This window comes from Maniola jurtina, chromosome 2 (assembly GCF_905333055.1).
Source record: "Maniola jurtina chromosome 2, ilManJurt1.1, whole genome shotgun sequence".
Taxonomy (NCBI): domain Eukaryota; kingdom Metazoa; phylum Arthropoda; class Insecta; order Lepidoptera; family Nymphalidae; genus Maniola; species Maniola jurtina.
This window is the reverse complement of record NC_060030.1, coordinates 16,429,351-16,442,772: the sequence shown is the minus strand read 5'-3', so window position 1 is coordinate 16,442,772 and position 13,422 is coordinate 16,429,351. Positions and strand designations below refer to the sequence as shown.

At 37.0% G+C, this 13,422-nt stretch overlaps 1 protein-coding gene and 1 non-coding gene across 4 annotated transcripts in view; both read left to right on the top strand.

Moving 5' to 3' along the window:
- Positions 1–13,422, top strand: part of LOC123875796 (nucleolar protein dao-5-like) — a 151,695-nt gene that overhangs the window by 27,969 nt on the left and 110,304 nt on the right. For all 3 annotated transcript variants that reach the window (XM_045921828.1, XM_045921848.1, XM_045921838.1), the window contains one exon: positions 10,874–10,946. The gene's annotated coding sequence lies outside the window, so the exon portion shown is untranslated. The remainder of the gene's footprint in view (positions 1–10,873; positions 10,947–13,422) is intronic.
- Trnak-cuu lies at positions 7,737–7,809 on the top strand. Its single transcript has one exon. It is a non-coding gene; the product is annotated as a tRNA-Lys (tRNA).

Below are 13,422 nucleotides of genomic sequence, written 5' to 3'. Positions count from 1 at the left end.
GGTGATTTGGTGGATTTTAACCTAGTACTTTTTGGGTTCGGTACCTCAAAAGGAAAACGGAACCCTTATAAGATCACTTTGTTGTCTGTCTGTCTGTCTGTGACCTAGAATCATGAAATTTAGCAGGTAGCAGGTAGGCCTTATAGCACACTAGCTGATGCCCGCGACTTCGTCCGCTTGGATTTAGGTTTTCCGAAATCCCGTGGGAACTCTTTGATTTTCCGGGATAAAAAGTAGCCTATATGCTAATTCAGGGTATAATCTATCTCCTTTCCAAATTTCAGGCCAGTGAAGGAGTAACAAACATACACGCACACACACACACACACATACAAACTTTCGCTTTTATAATATTAGTGTGAAGTAAAGAAATAAATCTGAAAACCGTGAATTTGTGGTTACATCATTAAAAGAAATGTGTTTCAATTTTCAAATTAAGATAACTATACCAAGTGGAGTATCATATTATGTATGAAAGGGCTTTACCTGTACATTCTAAAATATATTTCTATTTATTTTTTTATTCTATTTATTATTTTAGTGTTTGATTTATAGTGCAAAATGTCGGAAAAAATACCCGAGTACGGAGCCCTCAGTGCGCGAGTCTGACTCGCACTTGGCCGGTTTTTAGGGTTCCGTACCTCAAAAAGAAAAACGGAACCATTATAGGATCACTTTGTTGTCCGTCTGTCTGTCTGAAGTGATCCTATAAGGGTATAAGGGTTCCGTTTTCCCTTTTGAGGTACGGAACCCTAAAAATGAATGATTTGTCAAGAGTTATTTGAAAGCAGACATAACCATGATATCAATACTAATTACTAATCCCAATAGCTGTAATTAACTTGGAAACGTACACGAAATTAACTTGCTTATGGACCATGTAATAAGGTTGCTTATTCTAACACTTAATTTAATGGAGTGAAACACAGGGGCGTGTCTGAAAGTTGTTTGTGTGATAATTGTTACATTGTTTTTGTAATAATTGGGTAGGATTACAGAATTTACAGACATGATTAATATTTGGATTGGTTATAGTTTAAGTTACCTAGTATGTTTACAAAAACCGATTTCAAAAAATAAATAGTAAGATATTTGAATAAATAATCCTTTTTTGGGGCCGCAAAACTCTGTTCGTCGTCTGTTAGAAGATATGTCTACTGTAATCTACAGTAGGTAGGTACTAAATACTAATTATTATGAGATCACCATAATTTTTTTTTTATTCACTATATTTATATGCTATATGTCACAAATTAGATAATAGTTACAAATAATAGTACCTACCTATGCTACCTACCGGTTTGTGATAGAACATAATATTACCACATTCCTACTATTACAATGTTTACCTCATAAAACCAATATACCTACCACGACCTTGTTTTTATCAAAATCTGCCGAGTAATTTATTACATGCTTACTTTTGTCTACTCAGTAAACTTTAAGCCGTGCACAAACTGTAGGATATACTATGTACACCTTTTTAGGGTTCAATAGTCGACCAGAAACCCTGCAAAGATTTAGATGTATGGGATATCGTTTGAATCCTCACATAGTGCTCAGTGACACTGGCTATAAATTCGAAAAAAATCAATGTCGCGGCTGAATGGCACCATGGCACCATATTCAAATAAGATTTTTTTTTAAGTTCATTTTTAGAAACAAAAACCGGTCAAGTGCAAATCTTACTCGCCCACGAAGGGTTCCGTACCATCGTACAAGAATAACATTTTTTTGTGATGTAAGCAAAAATTCCTGGTTTTCGGATTTGCCCCTCATAATATATGCTATAAGAACTGCCTAATTGCCAAAATTACGATTCTAGGTTAACTAGAAATAAGTACCCTATAGGTTTCTTGACAGGCACGACAGACAGACAGACCATGAAGTGATCCTATAAGGGTTCCTTTTTTCCTTGTGAGTTACAGAACCCTAAAAACGATCCGTGTTTGAGCTAAAGGGGCTACTTCAGCATAATGTAACTACTGGAGCGCGGATTTTCAGCAGAGATGTAAAGTAAAACATTAGTGATAAGTATTTTTCTATCAATTTATATACTTATCCATATAATTTTATGGTGAACAAGTCCTAAGCTCGTCATTCCATTGCGCCATAGATGGAGATAAATAAATGCCTAAGCGAACACATAAGGCATGTCGGTCAACAATATTCATACATTCCAAAATCTCGAGGTCTGCATCGAATTCTAATTCTATGGGCCAAGCAGATGAATGTTTGTTTTTAAATCATAGAAAACAGGTTTGCGTGTAAATCTGTTAACCATTGATGTAGAGGGAATCTAGATTTTATACATCTGTGCTATTAACAAGTATGTACAAGCTTATACAAATGATGAATGCTCGAGCCCCCACAAAACTAATTTTTTGGATTCTGAAATAAAAATCAAAATCATCATGTTCATCAAAATCCGCGATGACGGTAAAATATAACGACGGTTTAATGATATAAAATTTATTTAAACATATTTCCAGCTAATTAAATCTACGCCGACCAAGCTCATCTTATTGCTCTGAGTGTAAACTTTTCATTTTTATCAAAAAAAAATCAAATCCTCAATCACGGCACTTTCAAAATTGGTAGCTCCCCGCCTATTACGTAATTAATTTTATTATTATCACTACATCATAGTTTGACAATCAGAAAGTGTACAATAGTACCCAATTTGAATAAAACATGACTTTAACTTCACTCTAAAGTTGAGTTGAGTTGAGTTCTATCCTTTGAACTAAACAAAAGGCATATCCGTGATGCTTGCCTTTGATGAGACCCCTAATCTATTAGATTTAAATCTGTCACTGTGCCTCTTAACTTGAAATGGAATTGAATTTATTAACTTACCAGAACATTTGAAATTGTTGTGAAACAATCAGAGCGTAGTGGATAGCAGCAAAAATTACTACACATACAACTTTCTTTTGTTGTTGAAAGCTGATACAATTCTATTTTTGCTATTATTGGGATTGTCGATGGAAAAGAAAGAAAGTCTTAATTCACCGTTAAAATGAAAAGTCATGAAAATTGACGTCCATAAGCTCCTCTTTTTCTTCTCGTGCCTCTCCACTAGGTGAGATCACAGGCAAGGGTCTTGTATCAGAATAAAAAAATAAAAATAAAAACTATTGAAGGTTGGCCGTCATCTTTTCATAATTTCCTATTTTTCGGCATTTTTTTATTTTTAAGTTGTACGTATACTAGTCCCAGGCCATTCTCAGATATTCCTAAGCCATGAATTTCTTCTTATACTGACACTTTTCCCTCAACTTATTCCTCAAAATATATTTTTTTGTTTATAATTGCTTTGTTGGTTTGTCTATCATCACGCCAAAATGTAGCAACGGGTTGACCAGATTCTTTACATGGATATAGGATATAGTTGAAGACCTGGAGAGTGAGAGACCTACTTTTTATCTTAGGAAATCAAAGAGTTTCCAGGAATTTTTTGAAAATCTAAATTCATGAGGACAAAGTCGCGGGCATCAGCTAGTAGTTCAATAAGTATTTGCTATCATAGCCGTTCGAGCGGTCGGTTTCTAATGAAACCCGTAGAGATGATGCGTTTAGGATTTTCACATCTTCTAATAGCGGCATTAGCTGCGGTCGGCATGCGCTAACGATGCTTTTAATGCTTCTTATTTATTGTGCTTCTAAATACCTAATGCATAGAAAATGCACCTCTTTTAATCAGGGATTCCATTCATCATGATAATAATGATCAACCCTTCGTCGGCTCACTTCTGAGCACGAGTCTCTTCTCAGACTGAGAAAGGCTTAGGTTATAGTCCACCACGCTGGTCTAGTGCGGATTGGCAGACTCCAAACACCTTTATGAATGAAAAAGCTTAATTTGCTATTAAAAATGCCGCTGAAAAAGGCAAATCTGTATGCTAAAACATGCAAAATGCACCACCCGCTCTCCCACTGCTAAACATGCAGGAAAAGCCAGCCACCAAGCAAGATGCAAATACCACCACGCAACACCACACAAATCCACCAGAACACACACGACGCACGTTTCGCTCCGACATCGTAGCATCCTCAGGAGATGTTGAGTAGACCTTACAGTACACAATTGCAAAGTCTCAAAAAGTTAGACTTCCGCAAAGTAACGCCTGCTTCTATACAATATTTATGGAGAACTGTCAGGCATGCAGGTTTCCTCTCAATGTTTATTTCACTGTTAAAGCAAGTGATATTTAATCGCTTAAAACTCACATAACTTTTAAAAGTTAAGAGGTGCATGCCCGGGATCGAACCCCCGACCTCCGGTAATAGGAGACCGAAGTCAATAGGCAATACTATGTAAAGCGAAAGTATATGAGGCTGAATGAATGGAAGCTAATATTTGTAAGTTCTGCGGAAGAGCATTAGCATACGTTCTCACTTTCTATCGAGTAATAAAGTTTTTAGTGGGCGTGGGACCACTTGATGTCTGCCGACTTAGCACGAATGCTGTGGCTATCACATTGCTATACCTATTCTATCCACGGAGAGAATAGTATATTGCTTTCTTTGTTACGTAATCCCATACAAATGACAAAAACAAAAACTCAGTGGGCGTTAACCATTTTGAGTGGCCAACCAATCACAAACATCTTTTCAAAAACATTCGAAATTCAATTCGAAAACATAGTTTCGTTTGTGATTGGTTGGTGACTTAAAATGGTTAATGCCCACAGAGTTTTTTGTCTTTTTCATTTGTATGGGATTACGTAACAGAGAGAGTCCTACTAACTTCTCTCCGTGGAAAGAGTATAGACTCGCAATTGCTGTGATTAGCTATAAATTCTTGTTGCGAAAACGCATTGTAATTTGTAACCAATAGTGAGTGTCTAATAAAAGAAAATCGATATGAAAAATAATCCTCTAGTCTCTTCGATCGCCTATTTAGTCTAGGTAGTCCAGTTTATTAGTTTATTATGATCCATTGAATTATTAACTGTTGCCCGCGATTTTCTCTGCCTGGATTAAGAATATTTAGAGTTTTCGAACGGAACCCTTGGTACGCGAATCAGACTCGGTTAAGTAGGTAAAATATTCTTTATTGGACCCCAAATTTACATACTCTAACCTGCTTGGTCATTTTTTTTTTAAATTTTACCTTAAGTATATCTAACTCTTTGTCTCCCTGTACAAATAAACCTGAATACACACAGCTCATGAATATTATCTCCGAAGTTTGTTTGTGTTTGGACATGGTCCCATCGATAAATGATAAGGTAATATTGATCCCCATTGACTTATCAATGTTTACTTTTTGATTTGTACGTACTTACTTTGATCTTTTACGATAATATTTATTATTTACCTGTACTTCTTTAAGCAAACAGTGATAGCCTAGTGGCTAAAAAGTCGGCATCCTCGTCAGAGAGACCGGGATCCCGGGCACGCACCTCTAACTTTTCGGATTTAAGTATCACTTGCTTTAACGGTGAAGGAAAACATCGTGAGGAAACCTGCATGCCTGAGAGTTCTCCATAAAGTTCTCAAAAGTGTGTGAAGTCTGCCAATGCGCCCTTAGCCAGCGTGATAGACTATTGGCCAAACTTTTCTCATTCTGAGAGAAGAGCCGTGATCAGTAGTAATGGCTTTTTATTGGTAATATCAGTCGACAAAGTGGATCAGAAAGATTTTTTACTATCTAAGGAAGTATGGCCCCCTTTCCGACTGGCCTCAAATTCCCCCCCAGTTCCTACCTTCCCATCCCCCCACATGGCCATGGGTCCGTTAACCAGGGGGCCACCGTTCCTGCATCATTCGTCAAATTCTTGAAAGGCCTCTGATGCTGCAAATGTTCATGGGCGACGGTTATCATTTAATCAGGTGGTCCGCTTGCCGTTTGCTTGCTATTTTTATTGTTATAAAAACCTATAGACGGCGTAGCCCTTCTCAATTGTAACGCATAGTAAGCCATAAAGGGAGTCGATGACGTCAAGACTTGGGAAAGTAATTACTCAGCCGCGCCTATGAACTTTGGAAAGTTATTCTTAACTAGATATGACCAATATGGCGAACGTGTTTGCCCGATCACTCACTTTTATTGTGAGAACTATATTATTGCCCACACTTTAATTAAGACGAGTTACATAATGAAACTGTTGGGTTGTTGACTTAACTTTGTAAAAAATCAGCTTGTTCCTTTTGGGTGAAATGACTCTGCTGTTCAATTATTGCGGTAGAATGACAGCTACAATGTCACCTCTCAATTACCTCTGACGTTCGCTCACTATTTGTACTGGCTACAATGCATTGTTGCAACAAGAATATCACAATTTTAGCCAATGATTGGCGCAGGTTTTACTGAATCGAGCTACAGAGGTACACACACAATCGCAACATGACTTTCATCGAATTTTCATAATAGTTTTGGTAGAAATTAAATATCACTTGCTTTAACAGTGCAGAAAAACTTCGTGAGGAAACCTGGATACCTTACGCCATAATGTTCTCAAAGGTCAAATATATGAAGTCTGTGAAGTCAAATCCCTCTCATTTTAAGAGGAGATTCGTGATTATAGTACTGATATAAGTATGATGATGATTTTTGAACGACTTTTGTCACGCTTATTCGTCAAGTTTTCACACAAAACCATGCCCTCGAGGCTTCGGTTTCTTAGCCGCGCCGCGGTACGTTATTTCACACTTTTGACCGATTTTATAACCGATTACTCACGGTTTGTGTACATTCAACGTAGCGCCGATTTCACACCTTGCAACGAATATGAAATTGAGCTTCGGTATCGAAATAACGATGTTTGGTCTTCTTACTACCTTTCTTGTATGAAACGTCGTGTGGACTACAAATTTCAAACCCCTATTTGACCCCTAAGGGGTTGAACTTTCAAAAATCCTGTATAATAACTATCTGCATGCCACAGCCCAATCCGTACAGTAGCTGCGCAGTAATCTGTGGCAGTAATAGATCGGCCAGTCAGTCAGCTTTTCTTTTTAACCCCCGACCCAAAAAGAGGGGTGTTATAAGTTTGACGTGTGTATCTGTGTATCTGTCTGTGTCTGCACCGTAGATACTAAACGAATGAACAGATATTGGTTTAGTTTTTTTTTATTGAAAGGTGGCTTGATCGAGAGTATTCTTAGCTATAATCCAAGAAAATCTGTTCAGCCGTTTGAAGATTATCAGCTCTTTTCTAGTTTTCAATGTCAATGCATGGCGTGATATCTAATACTATTCTGAAGAAAATATAAAAAAAGTAGACTTTATACATTGACATACGATTTTTTACACCTTTATTACCCGTTATATCCCAAATCCACCATGATCCAAACTTCATAATCGCTGAGCGTTCCTCCTTGTGCTAGGGACAATACGCAGAGAAACTTTCAACTTTTATAAATAATGGAGGTCTGGTACGCTGGCTCTTAGGGCTAATTCGAACGAGAGTTTTTTTAATGTCCGTTAAAAAGCGATCATATTATAGAACACATGCATTCCCAAGTATCACACAACGCTTTTTTAACGCATACAACGTTAATACCTGCCAAAGGCTTAGGCCTCATTCGCACGAGAGCTTTTTTAACGTCCGTTAAAAAAGCATTCAAATAGAACAAATGCATACCCAAGCATCTGTTTACACGTCAACGCTTTTTTAACGCGCACTTTGTATTTTCAGCGCAATGCTTTTCCATGGGTATCAAAACACAGCATTGACTAATGACACCTGAACATCAGTGTCGCTATTTTGAGCAGCTAATCACCAGCCCGGCTAGCTCAGTCGGTAGAGCATGAGACTCTTAATCTCAGGGTCGTGGGTTCGAGCCCCACGTTGGGCGACAATATTTTTGACTTACATTTTTATTTTTTATTACGTATACTTCTTATGTTATTTGTAGTAGGCACACACGCATGTTTGGCACGTTGGTACGCACAATATTGAAAGATTTACCAAGATATTTCAAGAACCTTCTTATACTTATAAAATAGTTCTTATGATCCATAGGTTTTTCTGTAATCTATAAGACGTCAAGGATTATTTTCAGCATTTTTTCAAAATTTTAGGTTCAATAGTTTCGGAAATAAGGCGGATGAAAAAAAAAAGGGGGGGGGGGGATGTCGTTATAATTTTCGTCTATTTTCTTAAATAAGTATGTACCTACCTAAACTTAAGAACTATTTGTTTTAAATTTTTGAAAAAAATGTTTAATTCAGAATGAATTAAATGAATGAATGGGCATGATTTGAGACATTCTGTAGTAAACAACCTTGGATCTTACCACGTTGCCCAACGTGCTGCTCAATATTGTAACACGAGTAGGTACGAGTCAGGTGTTATCATCTACCTACTGTTGTTACGAAAGGCAGAGAACACGTTTCACGACCTTTTTATTTACAGTTCAAATTGATTATTTTTATCATTAACCTCTATGCAAATACATAATATATTAAAAGTTTAATTATTATAATAAAAAATATATTTTTTTACTCAAAGCATTTAAAAGTCCCAGTAATATTCATCATTATCATCAGCCTGTGGATGTCCACTGTTGGATATAAGCCGTCCCTAAATAGCGCCACCACATCCGGTCCTCAGCCTTTTTCATCCAGCCACTTCCCGCCATCCTCCTTATATCGTCCGTCCATCGTGCTGGAGGGCGTGCCACACTACGCTTGCTTATCCACAGTAGGTAATAATATTACTGGTAACAAAATATCTAAATATATAAAAGGAAATACGTAAGTACTGACTTATTGATCTATCAAAGCACAGCTCCAACTATTAAACGGATCGGGGGCATAGCAGTGGCTCTTCCAACATCAATTGCATGCAGATGCCTATATGACGTAGAATTTGAAAATCCAACCCCTTATGAGGTAAAATACGGGGTTGAAATTCGAGTACCTAGCCTACGCGGACGTAATAATATTAATTTAGATTAAGATGTTATACGCTTCCACACATTGAAGAGTAAAAGTAGCAATTTGCAAAATTTCCATTGTTGTAACGCTTTTTATGAAACTTTAATTAATATCGTTACGGGGATTAGAGTTTATTAACGCCATTCAAAATAACCTATTGCGAATCTGGGGCTACGCCATTTTAACACGTAAAGCTATTGTTGTTAAGGTTGGATATAGCTTGATGCGTGAATAAGGGTTGCCACTTTTTGTTCTTGAAAGCAAATTATTGTAATTATGTCAGTCTTCATCAACAGTTTTTATGAACAGTAAATAGAAATTGAGATCTTTTAGAAACCCACATTTGACTTATTTATTAAAAGATTCCTTTTATAGAAGGTGGCAATAAAATTTAATAATAAAATTATTGTTAAGCTGCATTTTGTGCAAGTTTTTTTTTTGAGTATTATATTTTACTAGGTGACGTGAAGGTTAGAAGAGTTTGACACCAAAGACTCCAGTTAACATACCTATCTAATGCAGCTACCACGCGTAAGGTCAATGACCGATCTACAAGTTAGTGGTTTCACTTTCGGCGCAGGCGCATCGTTCTGCGGATTGCGGAATGCCGGGTAATTAGCTTAGATCAATATTTGAATTTCGAACAAGTAGGTGATTTCAAGAAAGTTTTGAATTTTGATATCGAAAAAGTTGTTTTCATCTTGCTTATATTAATTTTAATAATAAAATGAATAAAAAAATTAAAATACCATTTGTATACAGTATAATATTAATATAGGCAGCAGTTTTAATTTAAATTGATACTTATTTAATTAATGATTATGTTAATGAAAGTATTATTTTTATAATAAAAACAATTTGCAGAGCTTTCGATAGATCGTTTTTAGGGTTCCGTACCCAAAGGGTAAAAACGGAGCCCTATTAATGTCACTCTGCTGTCGGTCTGTCTGTCCGTCAGCGTGTCACAGGTCTCTAGAGACGAAATAAATTACATACCAGAAATGGTATTTGATGTAAAACGTTGACCCAAAATCAAGTATTGAATTAGAAATTCAATTAAATTATTCTTCAGCCCATACATAAAAAGGAGCCAAGAAAAAAAATTCTTATCCTAGCACGTGTTTAAAACTCATTAGTTCTAAACAATCATATCCCACATGCTAGCTACGAATATATCTACGAGTAGAGAGAGAGAGAGAGTACGAATACATTTTTTTTTTAAATAATGGGGTAAAATAAAAAATCTCGGCTTCCTGTACCGTGCAAAATGATCTGGGAGCCCAATGCGAATAATGCAAAGGTGTCACGACCCTCAGCAATGGAGGAAACCAATGCAGAGAGAGGGAGAGAGAGAGAGAGATGTTACAGACTAGAGAACCTTTTTTTTTATTCAGATACAAGTTAGCCCTTGACTGCAATCTCACCTGGTGTTAAGTGATGATGCAGTCTAAGATAGAAGTGGACTAACCTGGAAGGATATGGCAGTTTTTATTCAACTCATACCCCTTTGGTTTCTACGCGGCATCGTACCGGAACGCTAAATCGCTTGGCGGCACGACTTTGCCGGTAGGGTGGTAACTAGCCACGGCCAAAGCCTCCCACCAGACCTACATGTAAATTGTTAATTTTTTAGACTCGGTGCAGTTAGAATTTAAGTTGATTATAATTATATTCAGCCACTCAGTTTCTCCTTCTATCTATAATATAGGTTAGTATTGATGTTTATTTCAAGTTTTTAATCTGTTTGCATGAATTGAAATCCAGATCCGATTTCTCCTAGTTAACCTGTAATTTGGACTACATGGCGGATGCAACCGTTTTAGCACAGTGTATAATTAGGTATAACTACAGTTTTTCTTTTCATCGTACAGTTTTAATTATAAAATTTATCGATCGATGAGATGTTAGGTAATTATTTCGATTTGTAGAATTTGCAGTGATTATTAGTTATTTTCTTAATTACTTTTTGTTTGTTCGCAGTTTATCACCAAGCTGTCTGTCACGAGGAACTATCAGTGTTTACGTTAACGTGACCTCCTGCATCACTTACAAGGTAATTCACTCAAGGTTCATCATTCAGCGATAGACGTCCAGTGTTGAACATAGGATTCTTGTAGGCACTTCCACATGCCACGGCCTTGTACCGACTGAATTCAGCGCCTCTCTGCGGCTCGTTTGATGTCATCTAACCACCTAGTGGCCATTCTAGCACTTTGGGACCCCAACATTAATGCCCTGCTCTTCGCCACTTTAGCTTCGCAACCTGTTGAGCTATATCGGTTACTCGGTTTCTTCTACAGATCTTCTCATTTCTGACTTGATCACGTAGATAAACTCTAAGCAAGGCTCTCTCCAGGTTGCTAAAGATTGCTATTGTTGTAAAAGACCCGGTAATGTCGATAAACTGTGTGAAAGAAAGATTTAAAAATATTGCGATGAACTAGTGGAGAGAGTGTTCTCACCAGGAAACTCACAGGCAATGTGCACAAATGCACAGCGATCAACTTTTAGTATATTTTATCTCGTTTACTGAAATAGAATCAAACATCGATTGTACATTCCCTGAGCGAGAAAATAGTCGATAGTTAGGCGCTTCATCGTCGGCGATTCACAAACAAAACTCACACGTTTTTAGCGTTTAAATCTTCTTATAGCTATGTAATCAAAGTACAACATAAGTAAATATTATATGTTTCTCAGTATTTGTATAAATTATGCTCACCACAAAAGAAAGGCATGTAAACTAGTACGCCGTTACGTTATATGTGGTTACGAAACCTTACATCAATCATATAATGTTGTTCTCGATGACACTTTTCCTCTCTTCCTTCGAAAGAGATGGTTATAATATGTATTTTATTATATACTAGCTGATGCCCGCGACTACGTTCGCGTGGATGTAGGTTTTTTTTTAAAATTCCCGTGGGAACTCTTTGATTTTACGGAATAAAAAGTAGCCTATGTGCTAATCCAGGGCATAATCTATCTCCATTCTAAATTTCAGCCCAATCCGTCCAGTAGTTTTTGCGTGAAGTAGTAATAAACATACACACACACACACACACACACACACACACACACACACACACACACACACATACAAACTTTCTCCTTTATAATATTAGTGTGAAGCATGACAATTATTAAAGTCGTAGGGAAAACTTAAAGTTTGAGCCGTTAACTTAAGCTTAAAGTTTCCTCGTATTTTTATTATATGATAGCTAAAAAAGTATTGCAAAGTGTAAGGTTTTCAGGGTTCATGTAAGTAGGTACGAGTATGTATGCGAGTTTTTAAATTTTTTAACTTACAACTTGTTAGCTTTGGTAGGTACCTACCTATATTTAAATTGAATTACCGCACTAGAGCGTATAATATTAATAAATCTCAACAAGAAAACAATTAGGTAGTCTGTTCTTAATTTTAATTGTTCTTTTGATAGGCGCCGATCTAAATACTATTGCTAAGGCGCGTGAGAGCCTGTTAGAAATACCTATTTTTAACGAATCGAGAATAGTGAATCTTAACCTATTACAATTAGGTTGAAATTACAACGATAGATTAGTTTGTACTATTTACGCTATGGGAAAAGTATTGTATCATGGTATTGTACCATAGTTCTTGCTGCGTGTAGGTGTAATGTGTCTGGGAAACTGTTTGTTATCAGTTTCATAATATTGCAATTTAAATTAAATTCAGATATTTGTATTCAAATTTGCAACAAAATATTTTTCGATTTTTTTAAACGTTTTTCACTTTTTTTGCCGAGACATTTTTAGTAGGTTAATTGACACAATTTTTCTTTTTCAGACACAGCAATTTTCAACTTGTGAAGGTTCTGTTTATAAAATAAACAGATTTATAATACGACGAAACGTGCATAATAATCCGGCCTAAATGAAAATAAATAACCCAACGGTTTTTTAATTAAGATATCAAGTAGGTTACAGTAAGAGCGGTTTCAGATTAGCGTTTTTGATGCTACCTTTAAGGATAAGGTCGTTTTTACGCGTGAAAACGTGCGCGTTTGGTCACACGCAGTTTTTCGTACGAGCATAGTGTGTTTTAAGCTCGTGTACGTGCCAGGCGTGAAGATACCAATTCATATTGAGCTATGACTGACTCGTATTGTTCGAGTGAACAAGCCGGAATGAGGCGTGCACGCGCGTTAGCTTTATTGAAGCGTGAAACTATGGCATATCAGCACCTGCGCACGCGCACGTATATGCACACAATGCGCATCGAACACCTACGGACACATCACTGTCTGTGTGCATATTATGTGCATGTCGTCAACCGTATATCATGTTTGTACTCTCTCACAAACATTGCATGTGGCTTGTAAAACATGCACGCGAAACGCTCGCAAACCGCCCGTGGACACGTCCACAATATGTTCTTACGATGTGCGCTGTGAACACGGCTCGTGTGCATGCGGTGTGAAACAGCTTTAGCGCGCGTGTAAGCGTGTGCCAAAACGAGCGTAAAACGCGCTTAAAACGTCAGTCTATAACCACCCTAAATAAAATCC